Here is a 15,136-nt window from a genome sequence, read left to right as displayed (position 1 = left end):
TGGGAATAAAACACTAACCTTTTCTTGCTTAACAATCAAGCTGCCTAAATTTTAAAAATGAACACTTCTTAATAGGTCACCAGATCCTAACAAAATATTTTGTGCAAAACAAATCACATGATACATCGTTATTCAGAGAACAAAACAAGTTTGTTCATTGAAGAACCCAGAGGAAAAGGTCATGAAACAATGTAAGTTTGATATACCTCAATCATCATTTCAGGTGCATTCTCTGCATGAATACTTCAAGAAGGAAAAGGAAAATTTAACTTTATTAATTGAGAGAATAAAGTCACAAAATCAGACCCTTCAGTCCAACTTGCCCATGCTGACCAGATAAAGGGCTTGTGCCCGAAACGTCGAATTTCCTGTTCCTTGGATGCTGCTTGACCTGCTGCGCTTTAACCAGCAACACATTTTCAGCTCTGATCTCCAGCATCTGAAGACCTCACTTTTTACTCCATGCTGACCAGATATCCAAAATTAATCTCGTCCCATTTGCCAGCATTTGTTCCATGTCCATCTGAAACCCTTTCTACTGATTATCAGTTTATTTTACTTTATCAGCAATTGAAATACTGACTTTTTGATTTCTCCCAACATTGGTTAAAGAAATCATAAGTTCATTCATCCAAGTTAATTTTAATCTTTCACAAAGATACAAGTGAGTGCAAAACAAAATACTGCAGCTGTGCGATATCTGGGAACACTCTTAAGGTGAGGCACTGATCCTGAACAAGTTTGTCAGCACGGTTTCAATTACTGACATTATTCAATTAATGTCTTAGCCTTCACATAGTTAAGGTCGTGAGATATCTGAATTTCATGAATTGGTTCCTATTGCACTTTGATCAACAAAAATTATTCTTGGTTTAATCTACTCAAAGGAGAAAGTGATGACCAAAGAAGCTGGACATCAGAGTGGAAAAGTGTCATGCTGGAAAAGCACAGCAAGTCAGGCAGCATCCGAGAAGCAGGAGAGTTGATGTTTCGGGCATAAGCCCTTCATTAGGAATCACAGGCTTCAGAAAAATAGGTGGCATAGACTTATGCCAATACATATGTAGAAGGGTCAGAACATGTCACAATCCGATTAGAGAATAATTTCAGATTTGGTACCATTCAGTGCAACATTTCAGTATGATATTTACATATGTACCTAAAAGAGAAGTTGTCTAAAATTACAAGCCCTAGAATGATTATAGGATAAAACCTGGAAATAAAGCTGGTGAACAAGAATGGCAAAGTGAAGTCCCATCAGTATCGCCTTGGGCAGTGTCAAGTAAGACTTTGACAACAGAATTGCCACTTTGGTGTAACTTGCAATCTGGCCAAATTGTAGCAAAAAGCTGTTCAGTTTTATCTGCAAATTATTGAATGCAAAATCCTCCTTGCACAATAATGAGGCAGCATTTTGGGATGTCATTTTTAAAATATATTATTTTCAAAGTTACTCACAATTAAGAGTGATCACTTGGTGCTGTCTGCATAACACAGTACGAAAAGGAATTAACAGAAAAAACATAATAACCCAATTTCAGAGTCACAAATTCATTGATATTGCATGGGTCCAGCATTTATAAATAATCAATTTTTAAAAGTAAATACAGATACATTTACTAACTATATTGGAGTACAGTCAAGTTTCTTACTCAACAGTGACAGGATTGTACAGAGTCCGCATGGATTTAAGAGAGGGGAATCATACTTAGCAAATCTACTGAAAACATCTACAGAGTCGAAAATTAAAGTAAGAAATTGCAGAACATTTAAAAAAGCTTATCATTAAACATGGTAAACTGGGTTTTGTGAAAGAGAAACTATATTTGACAAATTTGTGACCGTTCACTGAAGCAATAACAAGCAGGGCTGATAAAGGGCAATCCAATGATGTTCTGTATTTGGAATTTTAAAATGCAAATGATAAGATGCTACATAAACGTTAATTGCACAATTGAGGAGCTCATGATATCGGGATAATGAATTAGCATGGATTGAGGATTGGTTAACCACACTGGCTGTTGCTGAGTTCTCACTTGCAGTGCTGTATACAATGTTAGGTCCCATATTTAATAAAGGATAAACCAACATTGGAGACCATTCAAAAAAGATTCACTTAGCTGCTTTGAAGATGAAAGGGTTGACCTATCAAGAATAGATAAGCAGGGGTGATCTTATGGAAACAAGATTCTGAGGAGCTTGACAGGGTGGATGTTGACTAGATCTCCTAGCACCAATGAAGAGTCAAACCAGGGGACATTACATAAGGGAACATTCATTTTAAACAAAGTAAAGATTTTATTTCTCTCAGTGAATGGCTAGAATTTTCTCGCCCAAACAATTGTGAAAGTTAAATGTGGGAGGGGAATGGTTGGGTTACTCTTCGGAGGGTCAGTGTGGCTTGTTGCGCTGAAGGGCCTGTTTTCACACAGTAGGGAATCTATGATTCTATCTTAAATTATTTTAAAAGAGGGCAGATAGATTTTTGAAATATTGAGAAGCTGAGGGCTATGTGGATCAAGCATAAAAGAGGTGTTGAGGTCTGAGTTGGCTCAACCATGATCTGACATAATGGGGGAACAAGCTGAAAGGGATGAATGCCCTACTCCTGCTCCGATTCCTTGAGGCTCCGTTTCATTTTTTTTTTGTCTCCAGAGAAGAACGTGATACAATGTGCTAAAGATCTCAGATGTTGTGAAAATGGGGTGTTTATGTACTGATTCATCAATCACAGCTATACAGTCATGAGTAGGAAGGCAATTCCCTCCATGAATAAAGGGAATCTACTGCAGAGCTCACACAAAGGGAATTCTTAACCTTAGTAAACGCTCCCATTCGCAAAAGCAGGACACACTGCGCATGCTCTAGCCAACAAAGGGACCCTGGGTGATTGATGTCAGCATCAGACCAATGAAAGGACGGTGGGCGGAGCTGGAGGATCTAGCGGGCGGTTGGTCCTCCAACCAATCACAGTGTATAAAGGGCGGAGCTAAACTAAACCGTGATCACCATCACGCGTGGCGCAGAGTCGCTGTAATGAATGCTCGGGAAGTTATGGAGAGAAAGGAGACGGTAAGGAAAAAAATAAACAGGGAAACGGGAGAAAAACTGTGTTGCTATGAGCGGAGAGGTTTTACAAACAAGCTGAGCATGTCGGAAAACACAAATTTGAACGTCCCAGTCCCGTGTTTGCAGTAAATGAGGAATTGCCTCAGCGGCTGCAGGCCTGAGTGAGCGCCGCCATCTTTATTCGGGACAATGATTCACTGCACACGTGCGCGGCCGCCATCTTTGCAGGGGGCAAGGTGCAGCCATGCGCATGTGCAGCCTTTGTCCAGTACAGAGTCATTGTGATGACAGCAGCCAATCCTGCTCTGATTCACCTCTGGGCTCCCTCAGGACAACTTTGTCAATATCTAGCTTCCTCAGTCCCGAATCATGGGTGTATTTTTTGGTCTGTTTAGTACTGTATTATTACTTTTATAGACCCTTTGTAAATGAGTTTTTCACTGTGGCCCAGCCCCTGACCATGTGCTGCTCTATTATCAGATTACTTTTTTCTTGAATATTTTTGACAGTCAAGAATTCTCTTTTCCAATAATCAAGTGTATTTTCCTTCCATTTCTGACTATGAAATTCTGTATCATTTTCATTCCCTGTAATCCATTTTGCACTCCCTCAAACATCAACTGTGTTTCTTCTTCCACAGATACCAGTGATTAATGCCAAAGCACTGTTGCCTGGGGAGAGGGTCATGTTTGACTTTCTTGTACAGCTGCAGTTTGTGTGGTGAAGGTGCTCCCACAATATGGTTGGGTAAGAGACATTACAGATTATTCATTACAGCAACAATGATGATTTGAAGATAATGTCCAAATCAAGAACAGTTTGTAGTTTCATTATCCTGCTTATAATTTCACAAAAATACTATTGCGAACTTTAGATATAAGGCCAGAGATGGAGATATTAGGTCAGGTGACCAAAAGCGTTGCCAAATATCAGGTTTTGAGGAATGTCTTAAAGGACGAAAGCAGACCTGTGAGGTTTTGGCTGCGAATTTTGGATCTTGTTGCTTTGGCAACTGTAAAAGCAGCCACACAAGTGAACTAATGAATTTACAGATCATTGGGAGTCTCGAACAGAATGGGTTGTTGAGGTCTCAAAGGGTGTGAGATACAGCGAGCTAGGGATGATCACAACCAGGAATTAAATCAAAGGTGAGAATTTTAAATTGAGGGATGTGGGCCGGATGCTGGCAGGTGAGACTAGATCAGGTTGGGATATCTGGTCGGCATGGACGGGTTGGATTGAAGGGTTTGTTTCCGTGCTGTACGTCTCTGTGGCTCTTTTTTTGTTGTTTATCAATAGGAGCCCTTTGATTGATTAACAAGTTCAGGTACGAGGGAGTACTTGGGCAGCAGAGATTTAGTTTTTCTTGAGATGACAGGGAGGTTGAATGTGGGAAGCTGGCCAGGAGTGTGTTTGGATAATGAAGTCTGGAGTTAACACCAGGTGGATGAGAGTATATGAGCTAGAAAGTTAGAATCAGCTAGAAATAGTGGTGTTGGAGTGGGACTGGGCTGTCACCCTCACCTCACCTCTGGGATTCAGCTGGTTGTCAGGTTGTGAATCAGGGCAGTAACACAATCTGGAGCTGAGTGGCCATGGTGGAGCCTAAATTGAGTGTCACTCAGCTGGCTGTTGCTGAGCAGCTGCTGCTTGGTAGCCCTGTTGATGACATCTTCCATAACTTTACTGCTGATGGAGTGTGCACTGATGGATGGAGATTGGCTGGGTTGGATTGCCCTGTGTTTTTGTTTTGAACATGTCTGGGCAATGTTCCACAATGTCAGTACATGCCAGTGCTGGAGCGGTACGTGGCTTGGTGGGTGGCAAGTTCTGGAGCACAAGCCATCTGTACATTTGCCAGAATATCGGCAGGGCCCATAGACTTTGCACTACTTAACCATTTCTTGATGTTATTCAAACTGAATCAAACTGGCTTAAAACTCGCATTTATGATGTTGGAAATCACTGGAGAAGGCTGAGATGGATCATCCCACTTTGCACTTCTGGCTGCAAATGCTATTGTCTTATATGGTGCATGGATGTTTGAGGCCCCTCCATCAGTCAGGATGGGGATACCTGTGATGCTTCCTTCAGTGAGTTGTTTAATTGTCCATCACCGTTCACAACTCGGTGTGGCGGAGCTCTGATCTGTTCCATTGTTTGAGGGATCGTTTAGCTCTGTTGCTTGCTGTTGATGCTGTTTGAAATGCAGATGGTCCTGTTTGGTAGGTTCACCAGGTTGGCACTTCCTGTTTAGGTATGCCTGGTGCTGCTCATGGCATGCCGTCCTTTCCTGTCCATTGTGATGGGTGAGTGCGGGATTTACAAACCCATGAGATTACGGATTGTGCTGGAGTACAGTTCTGCTGTTGTTGATGTCCCACAGTGCCTCAGAGAAATCCAGTTTCAGTTCCTACATCTCTTCAAAGTCTGTCCCACAACAGTGATAGTGTCACTCAACACAAAAGTTTTTCTCAACTTTAAGCCAAGACTTGTGTCTCCAAAAAGAATGTGTTATGGTCGCTCTTACCGATACTGTCATGGACAGATGTGTCTGCAGCTGGTCAATTCATAACAATGAGATCAAGTATGTTTTTCCATCTTGTTGGTTCCCTCACCATCCACTGCAGACTCAGTTGAGCAGCTATGTCCTTTAGGACCTGACCAGTACAGTCAGTAATTGTGTTGCAGAGCTAGTCTCGATTGTGGACGTTGAAATCCTGTACCCAGAGTACGTTTGACACCATTTTATTTCCTCAGTGCTTCCTCCAAATGTTGTTCAACATGAAGGAGAAGTGATTCATCAGCCAAGGGAGGACGGTACGTGGTAATCAGCAGGAGCCATGAGACTTCCTGGTGTCCGGAGTCAATGCTGTGTACTCCTAGGGCAAATCCTCCCTTTCTGTGCCGGCATCTCTGACTGGTCTGTCCTGCTGGTGGGACGGGACATATCCAGAGATTTCAGGAGAAAGTGAAGACTGCAGATGCTGGAGATTAGAGTCGAGAGCGTGGTGCTGGAAAAGCACAGCAGATCAGGCTGATGAAGGGCTTAGGCTCAAAACGTCGATTCTCCTGCTCCTCGGATGCTGCCTGACCTGTTGTGCTTTTCCAGCACCACACTCACGATATCTAGGGATGGTGATGGTGGTGTCTGGTCATCCTCTATAAGAGGGCTCCTGAAGAAGGGCTTATGCCCGAAACGTCGATTCTCCTGCTCCTTGGATGCTGCCTGACCTGCTGCGCTTTTCCAGCAACACAGTTTCAGCATTGTCTGTAAGAATTGATTTCATGAGTATGATTATATCAGGCTGTTCCTTGATTGGTCTGTGAGACAGCTCTACACATTTTGGCACCAAACTCCAGATGTTAGTCTGGAGTACATTGCACCATCGAGCGAGCTGATTCAGTGGTTGTATTTTCTGGTGCCTTGTTCGATGCCGAGTGGTCCATCCAGTTTCATTCCTTTGTTGAGACTTTGCAGTGATTAATACAGTGAGTAGCTTGCTGGGCCACTGTTGGGTTGGCAGGATTATTTCCGCCATTAACAATGGTTCCTTGGAGATCAGGAGATTCCTAATTCCAGTTATTTTTTCTTGAATTCAGATTCCACCATCTGCCAAGTTGGATTCGAACTAGGACTTCAGTCGTTTGTTTTAATATTTTGGATAAAAGTTAAATACATTAGGTTTATTCACTCACTTTAAATATCACTTGCCCAGGTTTTGTTTCTTTGTGAAACACTGTCCATCATCCTGTCTCCTCCATCCTTCCCTCCAACAACAAGAGTTTGGAGCACATGGAGTTTCTCTGTCACTAAGACTGAGATAATCTGATCTGCTGCTTCCCTCCCTCCCACTGAGTCAAACTGCCTCGTGGTGGCCCGCTTTTTGTCCAAACTTTCGCCAATCTCATGTCAAGCCTTATCAGAGCTCATCGTGACCCTTTACCCTAATCTCACTAAACCATAGAGTTTCTAAGTCTCTTTTCTCCTCCTCATCAGTCTCCGTCACCGATTCACAGATATTGTTCCTTGTTCTGTCTTTTCTGGTTATGTCCTTCTCTCCCATTCTGTGAAAAACTAATATTTGACCTCACGGTTGTTGAAAAATCCTGCTCCATCTCCACTCTCCCTTTCCTTTCTGAATTTCTTGCATTTGTTTTCCCTCATGGATCTATCCTTGGTCCCACCTGTATCTCCCCTACATACAGCCAGGAGGTGACATTGTGCAAAAGCACCATGTTGGGTTTCACATGTACACTGACGATACCCAGCTCTCTCTCCCCATCATCCCTCTTCATTACTCCACGATTACTCAGTTATCAAACTGCTTACCACATTCCCACTACACGATTAGGTGCAGTTTCCTCCAATGAAACATTGTAGTGGTTAAACCCGTTGCATGACAAATTCCTTTCCCTTATTGCTGAGCCCCTCCCTCTCTCTGAGAACTATACAGCAAAACTACAGTCTTCACAATATTGCAGTTGTATCTGACGCAAAGCTGACCTTCTGATTAGACATTTACACAATCCCAAACACCAGGAATTCCAATCTCTTAAACATTGCTTGTCCCCTCCTCACTCCACCTCCATTGCTACTGAAGCCCCTTATCCGTGTCTGTGTTACCTTAAACTTGATGATTCCAAAACAGAACCCTTGATTCTGTGACTGGCTCAGAGTTCCCCTCTCAGTATTTAACCTCAGACACATCAGTATTTATTCTGTCAAACCCCTTCAGAATATGGTGGTGCGGTCTGATTGTAGCTGGTGGAAATGGCAGAAGCTGATGTGTTGAATTTGGGTGGAAGGTAAGGACTTGGGGTGGGTGGGGGGAGCTTGCGGGGTGTTCTATCCTTGTTGCAGTTGGAGGTGTGGGTTTCAAAGGCAGAGGTGCGGGAAGTGGAGGACATACATTGGATGGTATTGACCACATGGGAGCGAAATTGCAGTCCTTGAAATACGGGGCCATTTGGTATGTTCTGGCTTCACTGGAACACTGCAGTAAGCATGAGACAGAGATGTTGGCCAGGGAACAGGCTCGTGTGTTAAAGTGACAGGCAGCTGGAAGCTCGGGGTCTGTTTTTGCAGCAGAACATAGATCATCAGTCGCCATTTCCGCCACATCCATTGAGATGCTGCCAGACACAGGTTCCTGTCCTCTCCATTAACAGCTATGCACCCTCCCAGCCAGATCGTAATGCACTCCTTTGTCTTTCCAAATGTTCCGGTCTCTCTCTGGGTTCTGTACCTGCCTATTACTTACTCTTTAACCCCATCTCCTTCAGTACAAAGATCTGCAGGTTAGTTGAATTGGCCAAGCTAAATTTTCCATAATGCTCAGGGATGTGTAGGTTAGGTGCATTAGTCAGGAGAGATATCCAGTAATAGGATAGGGGAATGGGTCTGGGTGGGATACCCTTCGGAGGGATGCTGTGGACTTTTGGGGCCGAATGGCCTGTTTTCATGCTGTCAGGATTCTAATTTTCCCAGCTCCCATCGGTTCTGAGGAAGGGCCACTGGACAGGTTTCTGTTCCCAGATGCTGCCAGACCTGCTGAGCTTTCCCAGCATCTCCTGCTTGTTGTTCCTGATTGACACCATCCATCCACCTTCCGGGTTTGATTCAGGCAGGGGGAGGATCCCACCACTGACCTCACAATGGGGTCCAGCTGATTGGTGGCAGCTTCGGACCAATAGGAAAAGGTGGTGGGACTGGTGGACGAAGTGGTACCAGCTGGTCATCCAAACAATGGGAGTGAATGAGGGGCGTGGCCAGTAGGATGACACGTCACCTGTAACTCGGCCTGTGCAGTGCCACGTGACTCGGCCGTTGGTGAATGTAGGAGACGCAAACAGGGAAGGGGAGAGTGGCCTCAGAGACAGCGAGATAATGAGTCACTTTAGACTGGGAAGTTTTAATTACACTCTGTGCGGTTCGTAAGTCTGAATTAGAAAATCTTTCCCGAGTTTGCAGCAGATGGGAAAATGGCTGCGGCCCTCAGGCGGTGATAGGACCTGGGATATGGCCGCCATTTTTATTGGGGGCAAGGCATAGTGTAGGTTCCTAGGATCGGGTGGGGGGTGGTGTACGATTTGAAGAGATGCATTTACACACCAAGCACATACCAAGAGAAAAGTATGTATTTATATTCTTCCTGCACTGACTGTGAGTTTTGTTTTGTGAATTCATTTCATAGGATAGTAAATCAGAATAATTGAGGCTGGGATCTCAAAAGTAAGTTTTTACAGTCAATGGAGTCATCAGGATCTGAATATCATTGGCATTTAACTGTGGAAGGAGAAAGGTTTGTTCTGTTTGTGGGAAAATATCTCCAATATTTTTGTTAAGCAGAAAGATGTACAAATTTGTGGTTGTATCACCCTTTGGGTGTGTGCTCTGTTCTGGGCCCTGCAGCTGAGGAAGGAGATATTGGCCTAAGAGGGAGCACAGATTTATCCAAATTACACCTCGTCTCTTTGTAAGAACTCTCAGATTTAGATCCAATCACCCACTTCATGATGTTTACCTGTAAACGCCATATTTTCAATTACCTGCAAACTTCCCATTAAAAGTCCTTTTGGACTCAAATTCCAGTACCTTTTCAGGTGGAATGTTCCAGCTTCTGACAAGTGTCTGTTCATTCAGAAACTGCTGAGGTCCATGTTGACTCTGGGGTTACAAAGGGCTGAACTGAAAGATGAGGTGCTGTTCCTGAGCTCCCATTGTGGTACACTGGAACAGTACAGGAGGCTGAGGGCAGTGTAGGTGTGAGCAGGCAATGAAAATGACAGGGCTGCACTGTGAGCGCTGCTTGGCTCAATGAGAGTGTTTTGGAGTTGGGTGTAAACAGACTGATGTGAGACAGGGAGTAGGCGAAACTAAAATTCCGTTTTAGTTCAGGCTGTTCAGAAATTCACATGGTCCCAAACGGAACGGCCAGTTTTCAAGTGATACCTGCGGAGTATTTGTTAACAGTTTTTGAAGTTGTTTTCCTGAGGGCAGTTGAGAGTTAACTACATTGCTGTGGGTCTGGAGTCACATGTAGGCCAGATCTGGTGAGGATGACAGTTTCCTTCCCTACAGGACATTAGTGAACCAGATGTGTTTCTAACAATCGACAATAGTTTCATAGTCATCATTCGCCTTTTCATTCTAGATTGTATTGGATTCCGATGCCGTCATCAGCCATGTTGGGATTCTAACCCTAATCCGCGGAACATTGCACATGTCACTCATTTGGCAGGAATACCATTAAACCATTGCCTCCCTTTTTAGCAATGTTTAAAAGAAAGTTCCATCATTCTACGTGTACAATGTGAGATAAAATACTGCAACGTCCATGTGTCAGCCTCTGCAAAAGGTCCATCAACAGAAATTTGTTTGTGAGCGAAATATTTCACTTTTTTTGAGGGGGAGTGGTTTACTAAACAAAAATGAATCGAAATAAAAATCTATGCCACGGACATGTAATTTCTGAAGCCGGATGGGATTACAGAGACAGGGAGGGTTGTGGGGCCAGAGGGGGATTGTTGTCCAAACATCACTGTGGTGTACATGGACTGCAGCATTTCCGGGAGGCGGTTAACCACCACTTTCTCCAAAACAAGTAAAGGGGGCCAAAAAATACTGGGCTGGGCAGCAAAGGGAACACCCAGTGAATAAAACCAAGCAGTGACCTCTCTGAGCTGACTTGCTGTGAAGTTGAAAACCTCTCCGGAAATGGAGTGGGCAGAGGAGAGACCTTGAAAGTAATCAGAGCCGGGATCAGCTCAGTGAGTTTCAGTCTCTTCAAATATCAATCTTAGTCTGTTTTATTTTATTAAATCTACAATAGTGAGTAAGGTGAGGATTTCTGTTTAATGTCTTACGGTCTCTTGATTAAATATTTAAGATATGAACCATAAGCATTAGGTTATTCTCGGGCAGTATTTATCGAGCAGCAAGACTGTGCCTTTGTCTTGGTCTGTCGATTGTTAAGGCAGAGAGATGGCCTGTTGTAGAGTGGCGTGCTGTTCCTGTCGGATGTGGGCGGTTAGGGAGCGTTTCAATGATCCTGATGATTGTCTGCAGGAAGTGTGATTGCAAATCCTATTGGATCGCATGGATTGGTGGAGGAGTGATTAAAGGCAATGAGGAATTGACAGGAGCCGGGGTGTGTGATATGTGGCAGTCTCAGGAATGCAGGATACTGCAGGTACAGTCAGGTAGATGGGTTACCTCCAGGAAAGCTCAGAGGGCTAGGCAGGCACTGCAGGAGTCTCCTGTGGCTATCCCCATCTCAGACAAGTATAATGTTTTGGAAAATGTAGGTGGTAATAGACTTTCAGGGGAATGTAGCACTGACAGCCAAGTTACTAGTACTGAGACTGGCTTCTAACATAATGTGAGGTATATCCAGTTCCACACAATCGATGGTGATAGGGGACTCTCTCGTCAGGGGCACAGTCTGCCGTTTCTGCAGCTGACAGTGAGAGATCAGAATGGGGTGGTGCCTCTCTGGTGCCAGTGTCAAGGATGTCTCACAGAGGGAGCAGAATATTCTCAAAAGAGAAAATAACCAGTGGGAGGACATTGTACATTGGTACCAATGGCATAGGAAGGGGAAAGCATGGGGTCCTGACGAGCAGGGAGATTTGCGAGTGCCACTCGGGAGGCATTAAACCAGTGAGGGAGTCGGGTAAACCTAAAGAGATAGTGAGGAAAGAGGTGAGTCTGAGGCTTGTACTGTTCACCGGTCAGACTGTCAAGGCAGAAAAGAGCAAGTCACAGAATGAGGTGGGACGGACCAGTTACACTGCATTTATTTCAATGCAAGAGACCTGGCAGGTCAGGCAGGTGGGCTCAGGGTATGGTTTTGAACATGGCACTGGGATATTACAGCAATTACAGAGGCATCACTCAGAGATGGAGAGCACTGGCAGCTTAATGTTCCTCGGTATAGATGCTGTAGCAGGGATAGAAAGGGGGCAACAGAGCAGCGGGAGAGGTGTTTTTGATTAGGGATAACATTATTGCTGGGCTTCAGGAGGATATTCCTGGGAGTACATCCAGACAAGTTACTTGTGTAGTACTGAGAAATAAGAAAGGGATGACCATCTTACTGGGATTGTATTATAGACTCTTTCCCAATAGTCAGCGGGGAATTGAGACACAATTTTACCAGGAGACCTCAGTTATATGTGAGAATAATATGGATGCAATGATAAGGGGTTTTAACTTTAACAACATGGCCTCGGAGTGCTGTAGTGTTAAGGGCTTGGATGGAAAGGTATTTGTTCAGTGTGTACGTGAACATTTCAGATTCAGTTTGTAGGATTTACCTACGAGAGAAGGAACAAAACCTGACCTGTTTTCTTTATTCATTCACAGGATGAGGCTGTCACTGGCTCGGCCAGCATTTATTGCTGCGTTTACCTCAAGGACAGTTAAGAGTCAACCACCTTGCTATAGGTCTGGAGTCCCATGCAGACCAGACCAGGTAAGGATGGCATTTTCCTTCCCTAAAGTTCGTGAGTGAGCCACATTGGTTTTTCCAACAATTGACAATGGATTCCTTGTTGTCACTAGATTATTTCTTCCAGATGTTTATTGAATACACTTTCCAAATTCTGCCGTGATGGGATTCAAGCCCGGGTCGCCAGAACGCTATCTGGGTGTCTGGATTAACTGTTAGTGATAATTTCACTCTGACATCACTGCCTCTTAGGAAATGAGGCAGGGTGAGTGACTGAGGTATCAGTGGGGCAGCACATCAGCACCAAAGATCCCACAGTATTGTGGCTCAGTGGTTAGTGCTGCTTCCTCAGCACCAGGGACCTGGGTTTGATTCCAGCCTCGGGCAACTGTCTGTGTTGGAGTTGGCACATTCTCCCCAGTGTCTGTGAGGATTTCCTTCGGGTGTTCTAGTTTGCTCCCACAGTCCAAAGTTGTGTAGGTTAGTTGGATGAACCATGTTAAATTTCCCATAGTGTCCAGATGCAGTATGTGAGGTTTTGGGATGTGCAGGCAAATCTCTGCCTGATGTGAAAAGATCCTTTTGTTGTCTTGGTCAGAGGAAGATGTGGCCGCATGTTTTATATTTCCCATGGCGGCAAGGGAGGGTCAAGGGTGTGGAGAGTGGGTTGGTGGGAGGGTGTGGAGCGAAGATGGGAGTTGCAGAAGGAATAGTCTCTGTGGAACGCAGATAGGGTTGGGGAGGGAAATATGTCTCTGGTGGTGGGGTCTGACTTCAGGTAGCAGAAATAACAGGTTAGTGTGCTGTATCTGAAGATTAGTGGGGTGGAAGGTGAAGACCGCAGGGTTATATTCTTTATTGTGGCTGGAGGGGTGGGATAAAGGCAGAGGTGTGGGACGTGGAGGGTATGTGTTGGAGGGCATTGTTGATCAAGTCAGAGGAAAATTACGGTCTGTGAAGCATGCATTTCGGGGATCTCCTGGAGTAGAATCCAAAGAGATTAAACAAATATATCACAGACAAAAGATTAACTGGACCAGGGAACAGGACCCCTTTAAGCTCAACAAGGCTGTCTATGGAACCACAGCGGGTGTGAAAGATATGCAAATATTTCACTTCATTTTTACTGGAGAAGTATATGGAAGCTCGAGAGTTTGGAGAAATAAAGAGTGATAACTTGAAAAGTGTCCATGTTACAGAGGAGGTGGGACTGGATGTCTTAAATCGCATCAAGGTGGATAAAGCCCTGGAACCTGATCAGGTGTATCCTGGAACTTTCTGGAAATCTAGGGAACTGATTGTTGGGACTCTCCTGAGGTATTTGTATCATTGATAGCGACTAGTTGAGGTGCTATTATTTTAGAAAAGTTGTAAGGAGAGGCCATGGAACAAGAGAACAGTGAGCCTGAAGTTAGTGGCAGGCAAGTTGTTGGAAGGGATTCTGAGGGACAGGATATCCATCTATTTGGAAAGGTAAGGAATGACAGGGAGAGTCAATGTGGCTTTGTACATGCACAATCGTGTCTCACTAACTTGAGTGAGTGTTTTGAAGTGACAAAAAAAAATGATTAAGGCAGGTGGTGAATGTTGTTTATATGGACATTCAACAAGGTTCCACAAAGCAGACTGGTTAGCAGGGCCAGATAACATGGAATGCAGGGAGAGCAAGCCATTCCAAAACTGCCTTGAAGGTAGGAGACGGGATGATGATGGAGGACTGGAGGCCTGTGAGCAGCAGTGTGCTGCAAGGATTGATATTGGGCTCTTAAATAAATGACTTGGATGTGAATATATGAGGCATGGTCAGTAGGTTTACAGAAGACACCAAAATTGGAGGTGTAGTGGACAGTGAAGAAGGTTAGTTCAGAATACAACAGAATCTTGATCAGATGGGCGATTAGAGCAAGGAATGGCAGACGGAGTTCAATTTAGATAAATGCGAGCTGTTGTATTTTGGAAAGGCAAATCAGGGCAGGACTTGTGCACTTAATGGTAACATCCTGGGGAGCGTTGCTGGACAAAGGGACCTTGGAGTACGGGTTCATATTTTCTTGAAAGTAGAGTCACAGGGAGGCAGGGTAGTCAATGCAGCATTTGGTACGCTCCCCGTTATTGGTCAATGCATTGAATGCAGCTATTGTAACGTCACATTGTGACTGGACAGGCCACTGATTATAGCCCTTCTGGAATTCTGTTCTCAGTTCCAATCTCCCTGTTCTTGGAATAATGTTGAGAAACTTGAAAGGGTTCAGAAAACATTTGCAAGGAATTTCCTGGGGATGGACGGTGTGAGCTATTGGGAAAGGCTGAATAGGCTGGGACTATTTTCCCTGGAGAGTTGGAGGCTGAGAGGTGATCTTATAAAATCATGAAGGGCGTGGATAAGGTGAACAGTCAGGGACTTTTTCCCAAGTTCGGTGGGTCCAGAACTAGAGGGTACAGGCTTAAAGTAAGAGGGAAAAGATTTAAAAGCGATCTAAGGGGCATCTTGTTCATGTTGATGGCATTGCATGTATGAAATGAATGACCAGAGGAAGGGGTGGAGGCTAGTACAATTGCAGCATTTAAAAGGCATCTGATTGGGTACATGAAGAGGGAGGATTTAGAGGGAT

The sequence above is a fragment of the Hemiscyllium ocellatum genome, chromosome 5 (genome assembly GCF_020745735.1).
Source record: "Hemiscyllium ocellatum isolate sHemOce1 chromosome 5, sHemOce1.pat.X.cur, whole genome shotgun sequence".
NCBI lineage: Eukaryota > Metazoa > Chordata > Chondrichthyes > Orectolobiformes > Hemiscylliidae > Hemiscyllium > Hemiscyllium ocellatum.
Note: the sequence above shows the minus strand (reverse complement) of the source record.